We start from the raw sequence: 22,380 nt of genomic DNA, 5'->3' as shown, positions 1-22,380 counted from the left end.
GGGTAAACCCACAGCTATTGGAGACCGGGCACACTGTATTGGGGGAGGACATGCTTGTGGCCCTGGCTTGAGTGAGGCAGATCCATTTCATGTAAACAAAATGTTTGTACCCCCATAATATCCTGAATAAAAGATAAAATTCAAAAAAATAAATAAATAAGATAAAATGTGATTTGTAAAGTAAACATGCTAAAACCAAGATAAATATGGTTTTGTTCTTGTTTCACTTTTTTGTTTTTGAAGCTAATAGTAGTTTCCAGCTTAGATAATCTTAGGCACTGTCTTGCTGAGTTGGAGACATGGAACTCAATAGTTGTGCATGGCCCTAAGGACTTTGTCAACCAGGATCTTGTCTCCCAGATCAGCTCACAATTACCCAGGAGTCTCATTTCTGGCCATGTCCTTGTTACTCCACCAAAAAGGAAGTTCATGCACCTTGGAGTATATGGGAATCTCCAGCAGGTTCCTGTGGACCTGGTCCTTTAGCCTCAGCTATTCTTTTGTCCCAGTTGCTTTCTAGTCTCTGGCAACTGAACACATGATTGATCTATTTCTCTATTTCTGACTTGCCTTAGGCACCTAGTAAGAATTAATGATCAAATGCCCCAGACAGGTTCTCCTTCATTTTGTTTAATGTTTTCATCATTCCTTCACCAAAGGGCCCTCACTGAATATTTGCAAATGATCATAAAGATGAAATGCCAATGGTTTCCAAAGGAATGGTGCTTAGTAGACATTCGATGCCCGTTGTTACCACTCTTATCTATTCAATTATCTGCCCTTTGTGATCAACAGGGGACACAAGGGTCCTTGCTCACAGGGAGAGCTGGCATAATGACAGTGCCAGCAACAGCAGAGCCAGAATGCAAAACTGCCTGGGTCAGATGTCATCCTGAAATAGGTTGTGAGTGAGATCACTGTACTGGCAGGATCCTTTGTTTTTTCACAAAGGGAAGCGATGCCTGAGAACTAGTTTAGAAAATGAACTCCAGTGGCAATGTATAGCGAGGACAGATTTCACGCTTTTGAAATAAGCTGGGCTATGTGGCAAAGAAATCAATGCAAATGAAATAATGGAGCATAAACATTCAGAGGTAAAAAGAGCTCTTTTCATTCTGGGAGGAAAAAACAAAACCAAGCAAAAATGGATTTAAAATGTCCTTGTCGTGTGTTTGTGACAAATGGAGAATTAAGCAGATTGGCTGGGTGGGTTCCCTTGGATGAGATAAAATGGCTGAATATTCAATGTTCCTTTTCCTCTCTAGGGCAGCCAACAAGAAAGGTGCAATGAATTCCCCAGTGGGATGGTCAGATGAGAGGGGAGTTCAAAAATGGAGCCAGGTATAGCAATACTGCACACACAATTCCTGTTCCAACTGCTCTCCCGAGCAGCAGGTATTCCACATTTTCCTAGGATGTCATGTTCCCTTGGGGGATGGTCAAAATAATATTTGAAGTTTTGAGAGCTTTTGTGTCTTCTAAGATTGAATGCAGTGCCCTCATAGAATCGCTAGCTGCCTGGGTATGTGATTTATAGTTAGTAAAGGGATAGTTGAGTGTTGTTTTAAATGTCGAATAGCCTCATTATATTTTAAACTTTATATTTTGACATCATTTGAGATTTACAGGAGGGTAGCAAAGATAATGCAGAGGGTTTCCATAAATTCCCTTCCATTCAGCTTCCTTAATGTTAACATCTTATATAGCCATGGTACGTTTTTCAAAACACAGAAATTAACATTGGTACAGATTTTATTCAGATTTCTCCATTTCCACTAATGTTCTTTTTCTGTTCCAGCATCTAGTTCAGGACTCCACATTGCTTTCAGGTGTCTGGAGTCCTTAGTCTGTTCCAATCTGCATTAGTTCCTCAGTCTTTGCTTGCTTTTCTTGACCCTAATGTTTTTGAAGAGTACTGGTTGGGCATAGCTGTGTGGAAAGTCCCTCCATTTGTGTTTGATGTTTCCTTGTGACCAAACTGGGGTTGTGGATTTTAGGGAAGACTTCAGCTGAGAAGCAGTGCTTTTCCCATCCATCAGATCTGAATGTACCTGACAGCAATGTGACTTCTTACTGGTGATGTTAACCTTGCCTTGGTTACAGTGGTATCTTCCCAGTTTCCCCACTATAAACTAACTGTGCTTCTCTTTCCATATTCTACTCCTTAGAAGAGAGACGTTAAGTTCAGCCCACACTCAAGGGGAGGGAAATTAAGTTCCACCTCCTGAGAGAAGAGAATCAAAGAATTTGGGGACATATGCTTAAACCATCACAGTAATTAGTAGATATTTTGTGGGAGCTACTTTGAGGCCAAATTGTTTTATTTAAAAATAAATTTACTTTTTTTTCTGTGCACAAATGTATAAAACAGAAAACCTAAATCGTACTAATCTCACAAAAATGCAAATCTCAGCCATCACTATATATTATATATAGCTGTGTCTGTGTGTATTTACTATTTGGTAAGCAACTTCTTAAACTTAGTACATGCTGAACACACACTTGTTACATTGGAAAAGATCATAAAGTATAACATGACTCATTCATTGCCTAGCCCCTTGCTGCTACCAAGACTGGCTGCTTAAGATCAATGTCATTACCAAGAGTTTAAAAATATGTGGGCTTCTAATTAGAACCACATGACAGGAGGGAAATAATGTAGAGTGAGGTTGGATGTGCTGAGATCCGGCTTCAAGGCAGAAGCAATGAGCAACCCCCTAGATCTTAAACACTTTAGCCTTCACGCTCACGTCTTGACCTCTGAGGCAGAGACCAAAGCCAACAGACTAACACAGTGGAAACTGAGACATTTAGACATTCTAGAATCCCAGCTTAAATCACATCCAACAGTGTTTGCTTTTCACTGACTGAAGAACATCTGAATGCTTTCCTTCTCATTTTAGGAGCCCTCATCTTGGAGGAGGGAACCCAACTGGTGACAATTAGGACTCATTGCCCTCCTCAGCCCTGGAAGAAGCAGCAGAGCGTGGGTGTGACAGTCTCTTGATCCTTTTCTCTGCCTGGTTCCGCCTCTTTCAGGACTCCAGTCAAGCGTTAGGAGTAACAAAACAACACTTGCGTGACCAAAGAGGTTTGTGGGTAACTAACTAACTCTCTGAGTCTAGAATTAACATCATTGACTAGATTCCTGACACGTTTTTTAAAATGCTTTGACCAAAATGGCCATTTTCCTTGTCCCTTTAAATGAGTTTCAAGGGGACCAACAAGAACCATGTAAGTGGCATCCCAGGGGTTGCTGTAGCACACCAGAATCACGGGGGTGGGGGGTAGGGGGCACTTGTTAACACAGGTGTCTGGGCTCCATCACTAGCCTCCCTGATTCAGTGGGTCTGGGGTGGGCTCCAAGGAGTTGTATTCCTAATGAGTTCCTAGGCGATGCCAGTGCTTTTGGCCTGGGTCTGTACTTTGAGAATGACTTCTATGGACTGAGCTATTTGCATAGATTAATTTCTGCACAGGTTGCAGTGCTGACTAAGTGGATGTGATGAACTAATAATGCAACACCAGGACAAAGCAAAATTTAGTCTGCCTTGCTCCAATTTCATTCTAATTAACATCTGCTCTCTCTTGGGCTCCCTGAAAAAAAATCTTTTGATGTTTGTATTTGTAACCGCCATCCAATTGAGCTCGATGCAAAAATTCATTCAATTGCTAAACATCTCATTTGTGATGACAAAGAATTTTTCTTCTTTCTCTAATTTGAGAGGTGTTTTGTTTTATCTTCAGTGGTGGCTTGAGCTGGTATCTCTTTCTCGCTGACATCTGCCAGGCCTCGCTGGGCTAAGAGTTTTCTGATCTTTTCTCACTCTTTACTCTTTAGAATCATGATGTCCTTGGACCTGGGACCTGCTTTCTGTTTTAGGGATCTTTGACAATTTAAACTCGAACTTGACAATTCCAAAGGCAATCTGTCTTTGTCATTCTTACCTGAGTGAGGCACTCTGAAATGCAGTTCCAGGGGAACAAGCCACAGTAACAACAACAAAATACCTTAAGAAAGCAATACAAAGAGTTCAATAGAGATAGGAAGTAAGGGCCAAAGAGGTTTTCTGGAATATATCACTGAAGATGAAATAGTGCAAAAGAGGGAGAAAATAAAATAGTGCAGACATTAAATGACTCTTTGCTGGCTGGATGATCCCTCTTTCAGAGGGAAAGGAAAACAGGGACATGAAAGGGCTAAGTTATTACCCTTATATTTTTGTGCATAAGCAAAAACGATGCCCATTTTGGCTACAGAAACAGCTGGTCTGATGCCAACAACATAGTTTGTTATGGGCTTGGGCTAGGCTAGTGCCCAGTGTAAATTATCAGGCACATAAAGCTGAGGCTAGAAGTTGGTCACACAGGTAAGAACAGGACTATGATTAGAGACTCCCAACTAAGGCGGGCAGGTGAGCATGGGGAGAGGCTTAAGTTTATGGAGCACTCACCATGGGCCTGCTCGGGTTTGGAGTGGGAATATGAGCGTGTGAGTGTGTGTGTGGCAGCTCTATTTCCATGGAAATCTTATTCTCTAAGCTGAGCCAATAAGAAACTGTGCTGAAGCTTTGCACTGGGATGCGCAGACTGAGCCCTTTCATTGTAGCAAGAAAAGTTAGGAAGGCATGTAGACTGCCAGACTGGTCTGCCCTTTCAGGTGGCCAAACTGACCTGGTGCATGCTGAAGGGAGCAAGAGAGAGAGCAAGAGATTGGCAGAGACAGGCTCAGAGGGAGGAAGACAGAGACCAACTCTGGACAGCTTTCTGGTTCCCCGTTAGACTCAGCTGTCCTCACCACTGGCCTGCCAGAGCCACTCCTTCATAATTCGCTCCAATTTTGTATTTTATTCTGAGTGGCTTATTATTCCCACAACTCGTGTGCTATAAACCAGTAGTTACCATTAATTGTCCTTTATAATACGTCGCATGGCAATAAATGGTTGAAACTGACATTGACCCCAACCTGGCCCACCCCGAGTGCCCCTGCCCTGCTGGGCTGTAGAATGCCTGCTTTGTCTGACTTGCGTCCTGTCCAGTCCCTTCCTCTGTTGCGGCAGATGGTAGGTGTCGGGTGTTTCCTTTTCTTCTATTGGGTAGCCCACAGAGGTGGCAAAGGTCTACCCAGAGACAGGGACATGGGAGGTGAAGGAAACACATGTTGAGGTCAGACAATTGAAAGTGGAAGGATGAGCTGGGCTGGGCTTGTCTGGCAGGTAAGACCAGACTCTCCCAGCCACGTGGCCATCAGAAGGGACAAAGCTGCTAGAGGAAGCACGGTCTGCAGGCTGCTGGAAACTTAGAAGGTTTAAGTGAGGCAGCAGCAGGGTCAATATAGGAGGCTAAAGCCATGATGCCATTTACCTAGTAGGGTTGGCTAACTCCGAATTTCCTGTTGAAGCTGCAAAGCACCCACCGTGCAGCTGGCACTATGCCAGGCACCTGGGGGGGGGTGCAGTGACGACACCAGGTTGAAACGGTTAAACAAAGAATTATAACTAATTAAGGTAATTAATTCAGGTGAGCAACACACTATGAAAGAGCAGTGCAAGGTGTGGGGGGAGGTGAGGGGGCGGTGAGGTAATCACTGCAGTCCCAGTCCAAGAGGAGCCTGGCCCTCCAAGTGCAACAGGTCAGGGGTTCAGAATTTGTCTCAGGAGCCAAGGGACACACCTGTAAGGTAAATGGCATAGTCAACTGAATGGGAAGGGAGAACAGGTAGTAGATGAAAAGGAAATTTTATAGGTTCTCCTTGAATTTCATTTCTTTAACCTATCCATGTTAGTGCAGGTGTTTGGGATCTTGGTCAAAGCATTGAAAATTGCTTATTCAAATTCAATCCACATAATGCCTAACTTGCTGAATGATCAGATTGCTAAAGTTGGTCTAATACATTCTTTAACGGGACATGGACCAGTGTGTCATGGCCATGGCCGTTTGTGCACAAGGGCCAGCACAGTCAGGAAAGATGGGGGGCACAGACTGGAGCAGAGGATGTGGGGAGCAGGCAGAGAGGCATGGCACATGTGTTCCCAGTCAGACAGGAAGGGAAATGCATCCATGTGCTTGCAAAACTTCTACCCTCCAGACATTCTAGGCATTCAAGAAGTGAAATCTAGAAGAAATTTACATTCAACTTAAAAGAATCTGACTGATGCTATAGCTAAAGAAGCTAAATGCTAAACTATAATAACAGCTCCGGGAAGCCATAGCGAAACCAAGGCTTGGGGAAATCCTGTTGCGTGACACATTCTCTCAGCAAATAGATTATTTGAGGAATTGATTTTTGGCAAATTGGTTAATCAAAGAGCTGGCTTTCAAAATCATGGTGATTCAAGGTACTGGCCTGTTGCCATTTAATGTGGTCCATTTATTTGTCAGGACACTTTTAGATCCAAGTGACAGAAACTCAAAACAGCTTTGGCGAAAACAATAATTTACCGGAAGGATAAAGAAGGGTCCCATGTAACTGAAGAAAGGATCCAGCAGCCACCCAGGAAGGCAGAGCTGCAGTGGGTTCTCAGGAGCTGCTGGCCCGGGCACGTGCTGGCCCATTGCTGGCGTCTGCCCATCCCGGCTCGCTGCACTCGGGCTCCTCCCACGAGGTACTAGAGGGTCCTGGGCCTCCCACCCCCACAGCTCCCAGCCCTGGAGCAGGACCGACTCTCTGCCTAGTGCTGGTTTGAAACCTGCAGAGAGGTTCTCCGCTTGGCTAGCCTGAGTAAGATGCCCAAGAACAGGTGGAGGCAGAGTTTCCAGAAGAAGGGGGCAGACAAAAAGGATGTCCCTACAGGCCTTGTGAGAAGCTGGAAATTGTCCTTGTCTCTTAGACCCACAACACAGTTCTTGGTGGCATAAAAGGACACGAGCCAACTTCCCAAATGAACAGCCCCTTAAGTCTCTTGTCTCTACCTACCCTGACCCCCACCCTTAAGTCAGAGGAAAGCAGAGGCCCCCTCCCCCCAGGCCTCAGCTCAAAGGGCAGCAGGTGGATATTACTAGTGGGAACAGAAAACCTGCCGGCCAGATTGAGCCCCACTTTGAATACGGCAATGGCTGTTTAATAAATTCCATGGGAGCTTCTCGTGATGGGGATGAAAAGAGGGAAAGGGCCAGGGACACAGCCGAGGGGCCCTGGGGAGCCCGCGAGAGCTCAGCGGGAATCGAGGCCGCCTTGCCGCCTGGAGCGTGGCCCTGAGAGTGGGCAGGTGTGCTGTCTACATAACGCCCTTGATCTCTAAGAGAAACAGTGATGAACCAATCAGGCGGCAGCCTCCTGCCGGCCTGCTCTGGTGGCTGCTTCTGAAGTGGCAGCCGCTGGCTCTGCTCGCTCTCTTGTTCACGGAGGACATATGGGCCAGGCAGGGATCAACCAGGGAACATCTGGCACAGGAACAAATCAAACAGCCCCGATGACTAATTTAGGAGTGTTGCCTCTCCATTGTTCTTTCCGTGGCCCCATGCAAAGGTCACCCGGTGTGGCAGGCTCAGGAAAGCCGCCACTTCACCTTCAGCAGTCCCCAGGATCCAACTTGTTTGCCTTAAAAGTGAATCGATAGCTTCTTCTTTGAGGGTAGAAACAGCAGCTCCCTATCACTGAATCCAGAATTCTTCTGTGCATGGTCAGCCCCTCCTTGCCAGCCCCTAGGCACCCCTGTTTCTTATTATCCATTTATCATCTTGCCTCTGAAGTCTCTCTCTTTAAAAAAAAAAAAAAAAACCTCTCCTGAATTCAAGTGTGACATGTTCTATTTCTGCAACTGAGCTTTTTCTCCTTTGGGTTCAAATAAAAGAAATAGGAAATATTAAAGAGCATGAGAGAAAAGGCGCAAATGCCTAGCTTGTGAATGAATAAGATTGCTGATTTTGGTGGTTTATATAATAGCTTCAGATACTAGTGAAGATCGGTCTCAGCATTGTTAGAAATGATCTTTAAATTAAGCAACCATTTTCTTTTAAATTATCTTTAATGGCACATTGGAACCACATAATTTTCAGCCTAGACGGAGGGCTTGGTAGGGTATCTGGTTCTATCCATTTCTTCTTTTTGGGTCAGGAGCACACATCAGAAAGCTTATTTATAAAAGTTCCCCACTGGAAACAATACATCTTTTCTTATTCTAACGTGTTACAGGTGTGCTGTGGGACAAAGCTCTCTGCATTTGATGGTCCACATCCTAGCTCACTGGTAACACCCAGCTGGCTGTCATGGTGACAACGCCACCCGCTTCACCTCCTAATTTGGTACCACTCAAGGGGCTGGCAGTGCCAAGAGTCGTGGGCTCAAAGCAATGCTATCCTGCTGCTAGTCTCTCATAAACACCTAGCAATAAACTCGTCATCCTCTTCCCAGTGGAGAGAACACGTTCCATTTCCCATTCACTGCATTCCCAAGGGAAGTGAATGCTTGACTTCTCAGCGTATCTGTCTTGCACTCCCAGCAGCTTCCAGAATTGATTCTGGGGTTACTTTGCTGGTTATCTCTACTGCATTTCTTTAGTGCAGCACTAGCCTCCTCCTTTACTACCATAGGGTGGAATCCTTTGTAAGACAGGCAGCCAAGGCCCCTAGGTGATTACTGGAGCGACAAGAGAAGTAGGTTATAGTCTAGCTCAGTCACGAACTTGCTATATGCTCAGAGACTAGTTACAACCTCTCTGGGTCTCGGTACCTATCCCTCCTTTTAAGACATACTAATATAGGCCCAGCGTGGTGGCTCTCGCCTGTAATCCTAGCACTCTGGGAGGCCGAGCCGGGTGGATTGCTTGAGGTCAGAAGTTTGAAACCAGCCTGAGCAAGAGTGAGACCCCCGTCTCTACTATAAATAGAAATAAATTAATTGGCCAACTAATATATATAGAAAAAACTAGCCGGGCATGGTGGCGCATGCCTGTAGTCCCAGCTACTCGGGAGGCTGAGGCAGCAGGACTGCTTGAGCCCAAGGGTTTGAGGTTGCTGTGAGCTAGGCTGACGCCATGGCACTCACTCTAGCCTGGGCAACAAAGCGAGACTCTGTCTCAAAAAAAAAAAAAAAGACATACTAATATAGACCTTTTGATTTGGCTATAACATAAGGTGGGGCTGGGTAACAGACTTAGATAAAAAGAGAAATAGGAAAACTATGCTTCATAAACACAGTAATGACGATGAACCAACACAAATTTTGGAGGCCCTATATTCTAGTGTTCAGAGCATTCCACAGTGCCTTGGCTATTCTAACCTACTCAGAGACATATTCATGAATCAAGACTTTCAGTGAATTTCTCTGGAACTTGGAAAAATTGGAACTTGGCAAGAAGACAATGCAAGTTATTGCCCGGAGCTTGTTCCTCTTGGTTGCGTGACTGCCCATTATGACTGTCTAATGACAGCAATATGATCATTTTTCTAGTAATTACAAAGCATTTTCATTTCACTGCCTCTTTTAATGTTCCCAATAACCCTGTGAAATAAATATTATTTCCTCTATTTTAGAGATGAAAAACCTGAGGTTTGGAAAGGTTAATGACTTGGTAAATGATGCTCGGGTACTAAAGGGCAGAGTTGGGATTGAAAGCTAAGAATTCTGATTTCAAGTATAATACTGTTTCTCTCTCTCCAGAGATTTTCAAACTATGTCCTCCAAGGTCTGGCTTTGGGGGATGTATCTCAGGGGGCAAAGTGGAGCTCAGACTCCCTGCTTCAATCAAAGCACCCTTTTTTGTCCTGTTCCATATTTGTGATTTCACACCTGTTTCATATTTATATGATTCCACACTAATTTTTGTTTTAAAAAAATGTTTTTGGTGCTAAAACTCATAGCAGTGTTGAAGGTTGAAACCTTTTATCAGTCCCCGGTTTGATACTCAGGATTCTTCACTCTTTGTTCCAACAATCCCAGCTTGAAATCCTCTCTCTCAGAGGAGCTAAACACAGATGCTTCAACCCTTCTCAGTTTGGTGAGCCACGTCCTGTTTTTGTGGTTCTTTCACAGGAAAAGCATTCCGTGGTCAACGTAGATGACATCAAGCCAGATGTTGTTCAGCCTAGACAGAGGGCCTGTTCCTTTCCATAGAAGAATTGAACCACATGTCCCAGCTTGCCTCATAAATATAAAAAGATGAAATAATTACATGTCACATATCTTCTAAGCAGTTTTGTGTTTGTTCTAACTGTGATGCTGACATTAGCATTCAAAGATGCTGCTCTCACTGCGTACAGAAGTTGGGTTTATAGACTGTTATGTTCCTTGCAGCCACAAGATGTCACAAATATGACCATGGGATGTAGGTGCAGGAAGGTGCCTTGGCTAGCAAATGCCATTGATGAGTTCATTAGCTGATTAAAATCCTTCCAATATGCTTGTTGGAAAAGCCTAGGGAAAGTCTATGAAATGTGTCATATTGTTATCCTGTTGGTGGAGACACCACTAGCTGGTAATCAGATTAAGATCAACAAATATTGATTGTACATGCTTGCACGATTAAATCCTGAATATGTAAAGCCATTGAATTTCCCAGATCTTACTTTAATGTATGTTATCATATTCAACATGTGCTGTGCTTACAAAATACTATGAGTGGACATAACTATAAGAAAGAAATGAAATCAGTTAGAGAAGCAGTAGCCTTTCAAAGTTTCAGTTGGGAAAATCTGATGAGATAAAGAAATGGGTTTTAAGTTAACAATCATTATATAATTGTGATACATTTTATAAATGGAAATGTATTAAATTAAATAAAGCCATACATCTAAACATGTGGATACCTCTAATATAGATCTGTTTACTCCATGATTTGAATGATTTGTTAATTAACAGATGACCTGATCCACCACCCCTCACTGTTCTTTTAGTCTCTTGCCTGACTTCCTCTAGCTGCTTCCATGGGGTCTGGCAGAAGGAAGCAATAATGACAAGTGAAGGTTGGGCTCGATCGATCTGTGGTTATTGAGTTCCTACAGAGGGCTAGGTGCTGGTGAGGATGCAGCAGACCTAGAGGGCATGGTCTGTGCCTCGCACTTTTTCTCTTTCATTTATCCCCTTTCTCTAATTTTCTGTGTTCTCCTTCTTAACCCTTTCAGTGTACATACTGCCAAGCTAGAAGGTAAGAGGATGAGCCTTTTACTCATTTACCCCTGAAAACACACTGACCTCCTACTATATGCTAACCTTTGGCCTGAAGATCAAAGACAAGTTTTAAAATGGTTCTTACTTTTCTGATGGTCATGGAGCAGACAAGCCAGAAATCCCATCACAGCAGTATGGTGTTGGCAAAGTGATCTCGTAGATGTGCTATGGGTTGCACAGGCAAAAAGGAATTATTAATAATTCTGCTTGGTCCTGAGGGCATTATGGTACTTCGCAAAACTGGTGAATCGGAGCTTAGCAAGTGAACAGGGATGAGGCACCCTGTAGAATTAGAGTATGTGAAGGTAAGTGTGTCTGGGTAAAGCCTAAGCTGCTGTAACAAAGAGATCTGTAGCACAGCAACTTGAAAGGATAGAAGTCCATTCACATGACAGTGGAAAGGTGGGAAGTCAGTCTGGCAAGGCAGCTCTGCTCCACAAGGTCATTAAGGGACCATGACCCTTTCAATCTGTCGCTGCACAATGCTCAAGGCATGTTTCACCCTGGTGGGGTATTAGCTGGCTTTCTGCTAAGTGCGAGTTCCAGTCATGGGAGGGCTAGAGAAAAGAGGTCCAAGGCAAGTTACTCCATTTTAGTCAAATAAGGCAGAAGTTGCACACTTCTATTTCATTGACATTGACATGGTCTCATCTAGCCGCAAAGGGGACAGCGAAATATGTTTTTTAATAATGTGGCCCTGTACTCATGAAAAAAGAAAAAAAAAACAAGTTGTGGGGAACAACTAGCAGCCTGCCACAGCAAAAGAGTATAAAAGGAACGGTGAGTGTGGAATTTGCAAGTGGTGGTGTGGAGCTGGATCATGGCTTATGTGACTGGCAAGGGGAGTTTGAATGCTGGATTACTGAAAAAACGTTCAATGGGGCCAGCGTGCTGAGCTTTGTGTTTGGGGTAGATCACGCTAGTACCTGGTGGCTGAGTGATCATTTGGAATGGTTAGACTGGAGACAGTTGTTGCAGTGGAGTTAGGTGAGAGAAGGTGAGGGCTTTGCTCAGGGAAGAGAGAGGTCTGAGGGCAAGGGTAGAGTAGATTTAAGAGATATTTAAGTAATACTTCAGACTGAAAGTGGCTGATAAATTTCTACTGGGCACTGCAATGGAAAAGTGTTAACAAACCATACTGACAATATTTCCACTGTTAGCAAAATCTCTTTAATAAGGAAAAGCTAAGTATTCCTCCCACTGCCACCCCCGTAACCCTCATCCTCAGTTTTTATTAAATGGGCACACATCATAAATCAAAGCAGCATGGTGGGGTGGGTGCTTTATGGTTTACCAACTTGGGTTCATGTTCGCTTCTCATATAAATCTAACGACAACCTTGTGGATTCAGAACCCAGAATATGCAGGTTCATTAAGAATGTCTCTGCCACTCAGGGACTGGGGCACAAAAACCAAGTTCACAGAGACTAATGTTTAGTAGCCAGAACATCAATATAGTCATCTATAGCAAGAAATGCTTGCTATAGATGCAAGCAGACGTATGTCAAGTTGGCCTACTCTCTGGAGAGAACTCTACATAGGAAGTCAAATTATCCAAATTATCAGAAGATTGCTTTAGAGGTATGGAACTGAGCAAGGGGAATTATATATTTGGCTATTCCGTGGTATTAAACTCTTACAGCTTGATGCATTAATATCCAAGGTGGGAATGTGACTATCAGGGACACTAATTTCTTGTGTTGGACTTACCAGGCATCCTGTCCTACACAAATCTAGGAAGAAATTTCCAAACTTGGAAACTTTGGAGTTTCTATCACTATAATCATACGAGGGAACACTTATAATTAAATACCACACATGAAGATTCTGATCAGAACCAGGACACCTGCTCCAATTTGAGAACTGATGGGAGTGTATTTTATTCTGGAGATGAGCCAAAAGAGATCAAACTGATAGATTAAAGACTCACCAGGGGCTGGCAAACTCTTTTTGTAAAGGGCCAGGTAGTAAGTATTTAAGTATTGTGGACATATTGTGGATTCTGTCATTACTACAGAACTCTGTCACTGTAGCACAAAAGCAGGCATGGGCAATATGTAAACAAATGTTCCAATGAAAAGCTGCTTTGTGAAAACAGGCAGCAAGCTGGATTTGGCCCACAGACCATAGTTTGCTGACCCCTCTGCCGATCCTAGATTATCTTTTTGTTCACTAAACATTTCTCCAAAGAGGATTCAATACTATTGATTTTTTTTTCTACTGACTATATCTTAATTTGCCCTCCCTGTGTTTGCCCCAGACCACCCTGATTGGAATTTGGGTGTTTCTAAAGCTACAAGTCAGAGAACCTCTTGATTTACTCCCATAGATATTTGTGGCATCTATTGTGTAAAATTCCACTAGTCAAATTTTCAGAAGCCAATCTTATTTCTCTCCAAGTTTCGGTGTCAGCAACTCACCCTGTATCTATTACAAAACCCATTTTACAGATGAGCAATCCAAGTTAAGAGTGATGTTAAACGGCAGAGCTGGGATTGAATGCCAAGTTCTCCAGCTCCAAGCCTAGCATTCTTTACATTCTGTCATACTTCCCTGGGGAGTTTCTAACTCTCTACGTGTAAAATTTGGACAGAGAGGCAAATCAACTTAGCTCAGTGTAATGGCAACAGGGAAGTGTGGTGATATGGGAATGGTAGAAAACGATTAGGGTTTGGGGGCTATAAAACAAAACAAAACAAAACAAAACTGAATTGCAAACCCGAGCTCACTGCCTAACATCTTTCTTTATATCTAGAGCAAACATGACCTTTCTGGAACAAAGAAAAGAGGTGATTTAGTCATCGAAGCTAAAGCAGGTTTATGTGACTATGTGTTTGGATTTAATCTCTACACCTCATTAAGCATGCAGTGGTGAACAACGCTTGCTTCCCACTGTACTGATGAGGAGGGATGGAACCAGAAATATCCTTCAGTCATCTGTGAGTGGCTTCTGGGCACTGCCAGGCTTGGCAGATGGAGTTCAGGAAAATGTTGATTTCTATGTCCCTCACTGTTATGGCAGTTGTGTTATAAACTGGAGGTCCTCATTCCAGCCAGTTGTGCTCCTATGGTACCCTTCCTAACCCTGAACCCCACCCCTGTAGGAATCAGCCATTCCCTCTTCTCTATGAGTCTTGCTGTAATAAGGTCTATAACCATTTATATGTCTCTTTCTCTGTTTTCTTTAAGGGCAACAATTAGGTTGAGTTTCTCCATATAGCACAGGGTTTGGCCCTGAAAAGTCATTCTATAATTTGGTAAAAGAAAGAGAGCTCCCCGATACAACTTTCCCCACTTTCCTTCTTTCTATACACTCTCCAAATAATAAGCATGTGGCAAGTCTCACCTCTTCTTTCCCTTCTCGTGGTAGGTTCCATTCCCCTTTGCACGGTTTCCAGTGTTCTGCATGTCTTAGCTCTTCTGATCCTCTCAATACCACTCTGCTTTCTTGACAGTATGCCAGCTCTAGAATTTGGTAGCTCGAGTTTGGATTCTGAATTTTTTTTTTTACCACTTATCATGTGAATTCCTGTGTGGCTGTCCATGCCTTACCTTCCTGGTCTGTGAAATCATCAGAAAAATGATAATGCTCAATTCTAAGGACTCATGAATTTTAAATGAGATAATACATGTATGATACTTAGCATAGTACTTGGCACATAGAGCTCCATAGAGTTTAGCTCTTAATGTTATGCTTGAGAGATGACAGATGTTAGTGAATGAGAGTTTTTCCTGTAGATGTTTTATACCGAAGAATATAATTATCTACCCAGCACCCACTTCTCTCAGCGGAGCCCAGGATGCATCTTACAGACCATACCATGAACAGCCACAATTGGAGGGGGGACAGAGAGGCATAAAGGAAAAAGGAGGGAGGATGTGAGCCAGGGCCTCTATCTGAACCCAAGGAGAGCAATAAAGATACCATTTGCACCATTACCTGGCCCCCAAGCATGTCTGTAACTGGCTAAGAGTAAGATCGGATTCTCCCAGGTAATGGATCGCGTGGCCTTCCAGACATTGCACAACGTAATGGCAAGATTACAAATGTCTTACTTAGGTGGTTAAGCAGTTGATCAATAATTATTAATTGTGTGCCTAGCAAACCACAATCCTGAAAGAGTATGCCCCCTCCCTTGGAAATAGTCACACATAAGCTTCGTTATAAGGCTGACAAACGTGGACTAGGAAGTGGTCTCTAGGCGGTGGAAGAAGAGATGGCTTCCCTCCCTGGCCAAGCGACTCCGAGGTGTCGTTCAGGGGCCTGAGGCGGACTGTGGAGACGAAATGATGACAGGGGGAAGACACCTCTCCACCCAGAGGCCTCTGACACATACCATTCAAATGGAAATGAAAACCATGACAAATTAAAGAAAATTAAAGGCTCTTCTCGCTCCTTCCCCCTGCAAGACACATTCTGTGTCGCTGGGCCCAGTCAGACAGATCAGAGAGGTCAGCATTTTCCACTTCCAAATATACATCAGAGTCACACGAAGGAGGGAGCACGTCGAGTGCATTCAGACGCTGAGGCGCGCTGAGCAGGCTCCGCGAGATGGTTTCGCAAACACATCCCGACGGTGGAGCCTCCCTGGCCCGCCACCTCCACTCCTTGCGGCCCTGGTTCCCCTCCGACAGACACCACTTTCCTAAACTGTATCTTGCAAGTGGGAAACGCACCCTTAATATCACAGGTGGACATTGTTAGGAAGAAGCATGCTTCCCTTTGAGCTGTATAGTTGTTGGTTACAATATGTTATAAATAAGTAATGTTTCTATAAGAGAAAAGAAGACGGAAGGGGGAAGGACAACGTTTATCAGACAGAACGGCTGCCAGTTGGGAGAAGCTAGATTGGAATGTTAACACGGATTAAACAGGAAAACATGCTGCTGGCGAGGAGAGCTCAGGTGTAAGCAGTTTTGACTGGGCGCTGAATTGGCGTCTGCCGGGCAGCCTGCCTTTGGATTGGAGGTGTTTTCGTCTCAGTCAGGGGGCATGAACAAGTGCCAATTAGTGCCGCTTTGACAATGCAGGTGGCTCTGAGGGGGAAATGGCCCCTGTAGGGAGACAATGCAGGATTAAGGGAACCCTGGATCCTTTTGAGAATTATCCAAGAGGGAAAAAAGCAAAGCAAAAGATATTTTAGTAACTAATAGTTACATTTGGATAGTTACAAAATGGTAACAGTTTGAAAGACTTTGGTCCTCCCGAATAGCAGTATAGGGACAATACCTACCATGCATCCATCTTAATCAACTCCTGACTTCTGTATAGGGATGTGTTTATTCAATCATTCATTCATTCATTCAATAGAAACTTAGGAGTGCTTTGAATTAGATAGGCAAAGGAGGTGAGGACAGATGATAAATAATAAACATATTATCTACAGTTTTGAAGATAATAAGCACTCTTGCAAAAAACAGAAAAAATAAAGTAAGGGAAATGGAGGGAGTAGCTGACATATTAAATATGACAGACAGGGTGAGCATGATGAAAAAGGTGACATTTCAGCAAGGACTTAAAGGCACATGGAGGACAGCCACGTGGCTATCTGGGAAGAGTGTGTTGCGGGCAGAGCAAAGCCCTAGGGAGGGAGCAGGCCTAGTGGCCTGTTGTGGGGAACAGTAGGGGACCAGGCTGCTGCAGCTATAGCAGAGCGGGTGTGGGTGGTGGAAGGTCCTAGAAGATTGAGAGGTTCTTCTGATCGCACCTCACCTTAAGTCCATGAAGAGAACTTTGGCTTCTATGCTGATGGCATGAGGAGGAGGTGGCAGTGGTTATCACTGAGGAACTGCTGTCTTCCCAGCTGACACTGGATTTCTGAGATGACAGCAAGCCCAGGTTCTCACTGCTGCCACAGCAGAAGGCGCAGAGAGCTGTAGAGATCAAGGTGCTTGTGAGCTAAGGGAGGTCAATTATCTTCAAGCAGGTTCAGAAAAATCACTCTGATGCAACAGCTTCCAACTGTTCAACTCCAAAGGAAATTTTCTTTCACATTTCAATTTGTTTTCCCTATGTTTGTGCTAGAAATAGGTGGTAATATGCTGGGTATGAAGAATACTGGATTAGATGGCAGAGGTCATAGATCTGCCAACTCTGCCACCTTGGTTAGTCTTAGACATCCCCCCCCTTCATGTTAATAGTAGTGAGCAAACCCTACTGAGCTTATCTCAAAGGGTAGATGTGAACATCATATAAGATAAGCTTTTAAAGAGGAAAGAGAAAGGAAAATAATATCATCCATTACTGCATGCCAAGTTCTGGGCTGGGAGCTTGATATGGTTTATTTTTAAGGATTTTCTAGTAGAAAAAAATCTATTAAATACTGAAAGATTTTTTTTTCTTGAGTTGACAAAAATAAGTGGTCTATCACTATGAAGAGCATTTTTTTTGTGTGGGCAAATGACTTGGAGACCTGGATCCAAACCTAGGAAAAATAAACCCAGGATTAAGGCAAAAACAAGGAAGTGTAGAGACCTGGTACCTCTCTGGCTTAGGAAATTATTTTTCTACTGAAAGGGTGAGAATTACAAAAGATAAATGCTGAGTATATGGAAAGACATGATAGGAGTCACTGCAGCATCTGCTCCACTGATTACAATCTTAGCCATGTAGAAAAGTTAGCTGGAGCATGCACTGCAAGTAGAATTGAAGACATGGCCAATGCTTTTCCCCCTGGGTGAAGTTCATCTTTCAAAATCATGGTAAGAATGTGAAAGGCAGCACCTACGTCCATTTCTACAGGTGCAGAAGTGTACAGAATGCTGGAGGATTTTTCCCCATTTACTGCCTTCTCTCCTTCACTTTTTCCTCTTCTTCCTTCACTCTTTAGACTCTTTCCCCTCATCTCTCTCCTCTCCTTTTCCTCCTTTTTAAAGGAGGAAATACGGCATATGACACACTTTGCTATAAAGGATGCCATATGTCAATAATTATGCCCCTTCCATGGTGCATCACCTTATTTTGTTTTTCCTATGGACTCCCATGTATCTGATTGACCTTTTTGAATACTTCTAATGTCTCTTGCTCTGTTCCACTTAAATTTTCCCCCGTTCTTTACTGTTGTTCAATTTTTGCATGTTGCATCTCTTCCATCCCACCCCGTATATTCACATTTCTTTTTTTAAAAAAAGGAATGCAGTAAAAACTATTAAAGTATCACTAACTTTTTATTGATGTCCACGTGACCCTAGCAATCTTAATTGCTTGGAACAAAACCTTTGTGAGACAAAGGTGAGATTGAAGACTGCAGTTGTATGTTGTGATGCTAAGTGTATTGGCTTTAGGGTAATCTGTGCAATTCTAAGACATGTTGATTTATGAACTAATTAATGTCACACAACAAGAATATGTATAGAAACTTGCTCTACCCTCAGCCTGAAAAACCTCTAAACAACAGGAAAATGGGTTTTGCATGTTAGAAAATTAAATTCAATATATATTTATGAGGCCATTCAAAATGTGGAGTCCTTTCCTACTAAGTCCCGAGTAAGCAGAAATGTCCATGTATCAAAACCTAATTGTGCCAGAGTCTGAGGCTTGAGGAATAAATTAAGTCTTAAACTACAAAAGACATTGAACATTAATTTTAAAGCTTATTATAGCTCTGATGATATGGGCATTAATAAATCCAACAGGAAGAAAGAATAAGGCAAAACGACAAATAAGACATTCCTATTGGTTTTCCTTGGCAAAATGTTGATTGTTGATAATTCATTTAAAGTTACACAGATATTTCTGCACTCTAGGGTCATTGTTCCAGCAGCTTTTTAATAGGGACCGAATAGGATGTTGAATATTTCATGGATTCTTAGAAGTCCATTTCTCGTTTCTGAGGTGGGGAGGGAATGGAAGGGATTTTACACTATGTAAAACATTCACCATTCCTCCCACAAACCTCTATTGAGCACTTTGTATGATAAAGTGGTATTATGGGCTATGGGTAAAACTTGATAGGCATTCAGAGGAGAGACATTATTTCAGGCTGGAAAGAGAGTTGTCTTTAGAACTGGCCTTTGAAATACCTATAGATCTTTAAAAAGAATCTATCAGACTTACAAATAGAAAAGTGTGGTTAGAAAGGCTTCGCAGATAAGGAAGCAGGGTGAATAAAGGCACAAGGATGAGAAAATGTGGAGCATATAGTAGAAATAGTAAGGAAATTGATTGTGTGATAAAACAAGGCTCATGAAGGCTCATAATTGGAGATACTACTGCTGGAAAGATGGTGGGGGCTAGATTATGCCAAAAAACTTGGACTTTATGTGGCAGGCAATGCAGTTATTGAAACAAGTTTTATTGAGCATCTATTAGATGGATGACTCTATGAATAAGATATGTTATTTATTCTCAAAAAGATTTCATCTTTGTAGGGCTAATACCACAAACCAAAAAGCAATTTCAGGCTGGGCTTGGTGGCTTATGCCTATGATCCTAGCACTTTGGGAGTCTGAGGCAGGAGGATCATTTGAGGCCAGGAGTTCAAGATCAGCCTGAGCACAAGCAAGACCCTGTGTCTACAAAAAAACAGAAAAAAATTGGCTTGACATGGTGGTATGTGCCTATAGTCCCAGCTACCTGGAGGGCTGAGGCAGGAGGACTGCTTGAGCCCAGGAGTTTGAGGTTGCAGTGAGCTAGGATGATGCCAATACCTTCTAGTCCCAGTGACAGAGCAAGACCTTATCTAAAAAAAAAAAAGAAGCAATTTCAGTGAAAAATAGAAAATGTTTGATAATAAAGTCAATGCAGTGTCTGCACAAACAAACACACTGCCAAGGCATCTAATATATTCTTGAGGGGTCAGAAAAGATTTATTGGATAAATGACCTTAACTCTGTGTCCTGAGAGTGTAAACAAGACAATATGGAAGAAAATCATGCTGTATTTGGGAAAACTGGAATCATCTCAGTAAGGCTGGAACTTAGATCATGAAAGGGAGCTGAGAGTGGCCAAGATGAGCTTACCTAGGTAAGCAGGAGACAGATCATGCAAAAGTTAGCAATCAGTAAAAAGACCTTACACTGCTCACTGAAGCTTGTTGTCTTCTTTTTCTAGGCACATGGGAGGACTGTATTTCTACACTCCTTGAAATTATGCATGTGATTTCCTTTGGCCAGTGAATGTGTGTGGGAATAAGCATTTGATTACTGGTGTTCAACTCTGTATCTGGTTCTTCTGCTGACATTAAATTATAAAAACAAGAGTTGATATGAAAGAGCAATGCTGAGTCATCACATGGAGGATGGCTTTCTTAGAGAGTCATCCAAAGCCATACAAGGCTGTGTGTGAATGAGAAATCAATGTGCTCTTTTAAGGCATTGAGACATTGGGGATTGTTTGTTATTGCAGCAAATCCTAGCCTATCCTGACTGATACACACGCCATGGTGAAGAGTCTGGATTTCCTTATGGGGGCAATGAGGACTAATTGGCATATGTGTGTATTTTTTAAAAAATAATAGGGCAGTGACATATATGCTCAGAGCTTAAATTTTTAAAATACTATATTCCAAAAGCAGAAAGTCAAGTTCAATAATCCAGGGAAAGATAAGGAAAGCAAGAATTAGGACACTGGCAGTGGAATAGAAAAGAGATGATATATAGGAGAAATATTATCATAATTAAGTCTATAGGATTTGTTCAGTGATTAACTTGAAAAGTGAGGGAAGAATCTAAGAAGACTGGATTTCTGCCTGGAGTACTAGAAGAATAGTGCTTTCCTTAATAGAAATAAGAAACATACTAGCAGAAATTATTTGGGAATGAAAGAAGAATTTTGTCCATCTAGCAGCTAAAACGGAAGAATTCAAGACAGAGTCAGGGCTTAGGAATCACCTGCTTTTAGGTGGTAGTTGAAGTGAAGCCAACAATTGCCTAGAAAGAGTTTGAGAACAGAAGCTTGTTAACGTATTTGGGGGCAGAAACGAAGCATAAGAAGGTGTAATGCTGTGTCATAAAAGTTAAAGGAGAAGAGACTTTCTTAAAGGATAGGTTATTAAATGCTGAAGAACAAAGACTAAAATATCCCATTAGAGTTGAAGTTTAATAACCACACCGGACCTCTTTAAGGAAGGCTTTTGGGAAAGACAGTTGAGAGCACAGAACAGATTTTGAGAGAGGACGAGAGGGTGCTGTTAATGGGAGGTAATGAGTATAGAGGAATATTTCAACAAGTTTGCCAATGAAAGGATGTAAAGAAATGAGAAAATTAGATTTAAAAAGCAATGAGGATAAAATATAAATAAAATGTTAAATTTTTTTTATAGAAAGTTGGTCTATAATAGTAATAATAATTACTGCACTTATGGATGCATTGATAAGAGTTTGGGCCGTGAAGTCAGCAGATCTGGATTTAAGTCCCAGCTTTGTCAGTGATAAATTTTGTCACCTATTGCAAGAGGACCTTACCAAAGTCCCAAATCCTTATACATAGGTTAGTTCCTGCTCTGCCCCCTGTCCACCTGTTTGACCTCATCGGACCCTTTCTGCCCTTTGTTTGCTGTGCTCCAAGCATACTGGCATGTAGTAAAAGGGCTCAATAAACAAGAGCTGTTAATAGCCCTTTAGACGCAGGATCTTTTGAACAGGGTTTGGAGTAGGTTTAGAGAATTTATGGTCTTGGATTTTAAACAGCTCTTTGAATATTCAAAGATTGATGAATATTCAAATATTCCAGTGGATGTCTGTGTTTTGAGGTGATGATGGTCAAGGCAGCATCTGAAGGTGAGGGAATTTATCTCAAGAATAAACTTAGGTCCTGGACTGGCTGAGGAGATGGTGGGTCCTTAGAGAGGCACTGACCTCATCCTGAGAATAGTGTGAGCACAGGTGGGACACCATGCGCTGCTTCCATCCTTATGACCAAATATGGCGCTGCCCATTGAGCAAAGGGTCCCACTTCCCTTATCCTCAGCTGTACCTATGAGTGTATACATGCAGTGACCGACCACTGCAGGGCATGGAGGGCACCTATACTGGTGTGAGGATGGAGACAACACTTTCCCAGAATTAAACTCTAAGCCTATGTCTCTGCGTTTGGTATGTGAATGCATTTTCCTACCTTATTATGTATGCAGCGTTGGTCCAAATGAGATTGGCCCAATCTCAAGAAATGAGATTTCACTAATTAATATTTTAGGAGCAGCCAGTATCCCTGTAAAGTGCATCATTGTTTTAAAAGGTAAAGGTATTTTTAATAACAAAAAAATTGGTGGCGGCCATGGCTTCAGGGGCTGAGATGGAGGCCTTAACCGCGGGATGGAGCTGCAGTGAAGCTT

This window comes from Microcebus murinus, chromosome 2 (assembly GCF_040939455.1).
Source record: "Microcebus murinus isolate Inina chromosome 2, M.murinus_Inina_mat1.0, whole genome shotgun sequence".
Lineage (NCBI taxonomy): Eukaryota > Metazoa > Chordata > Mammalia > Primates > Cheirogaleidae > Microcebus > Microcebus murinus.
This window is presented reverse-complemented; position numbering follows the sequence as displayed.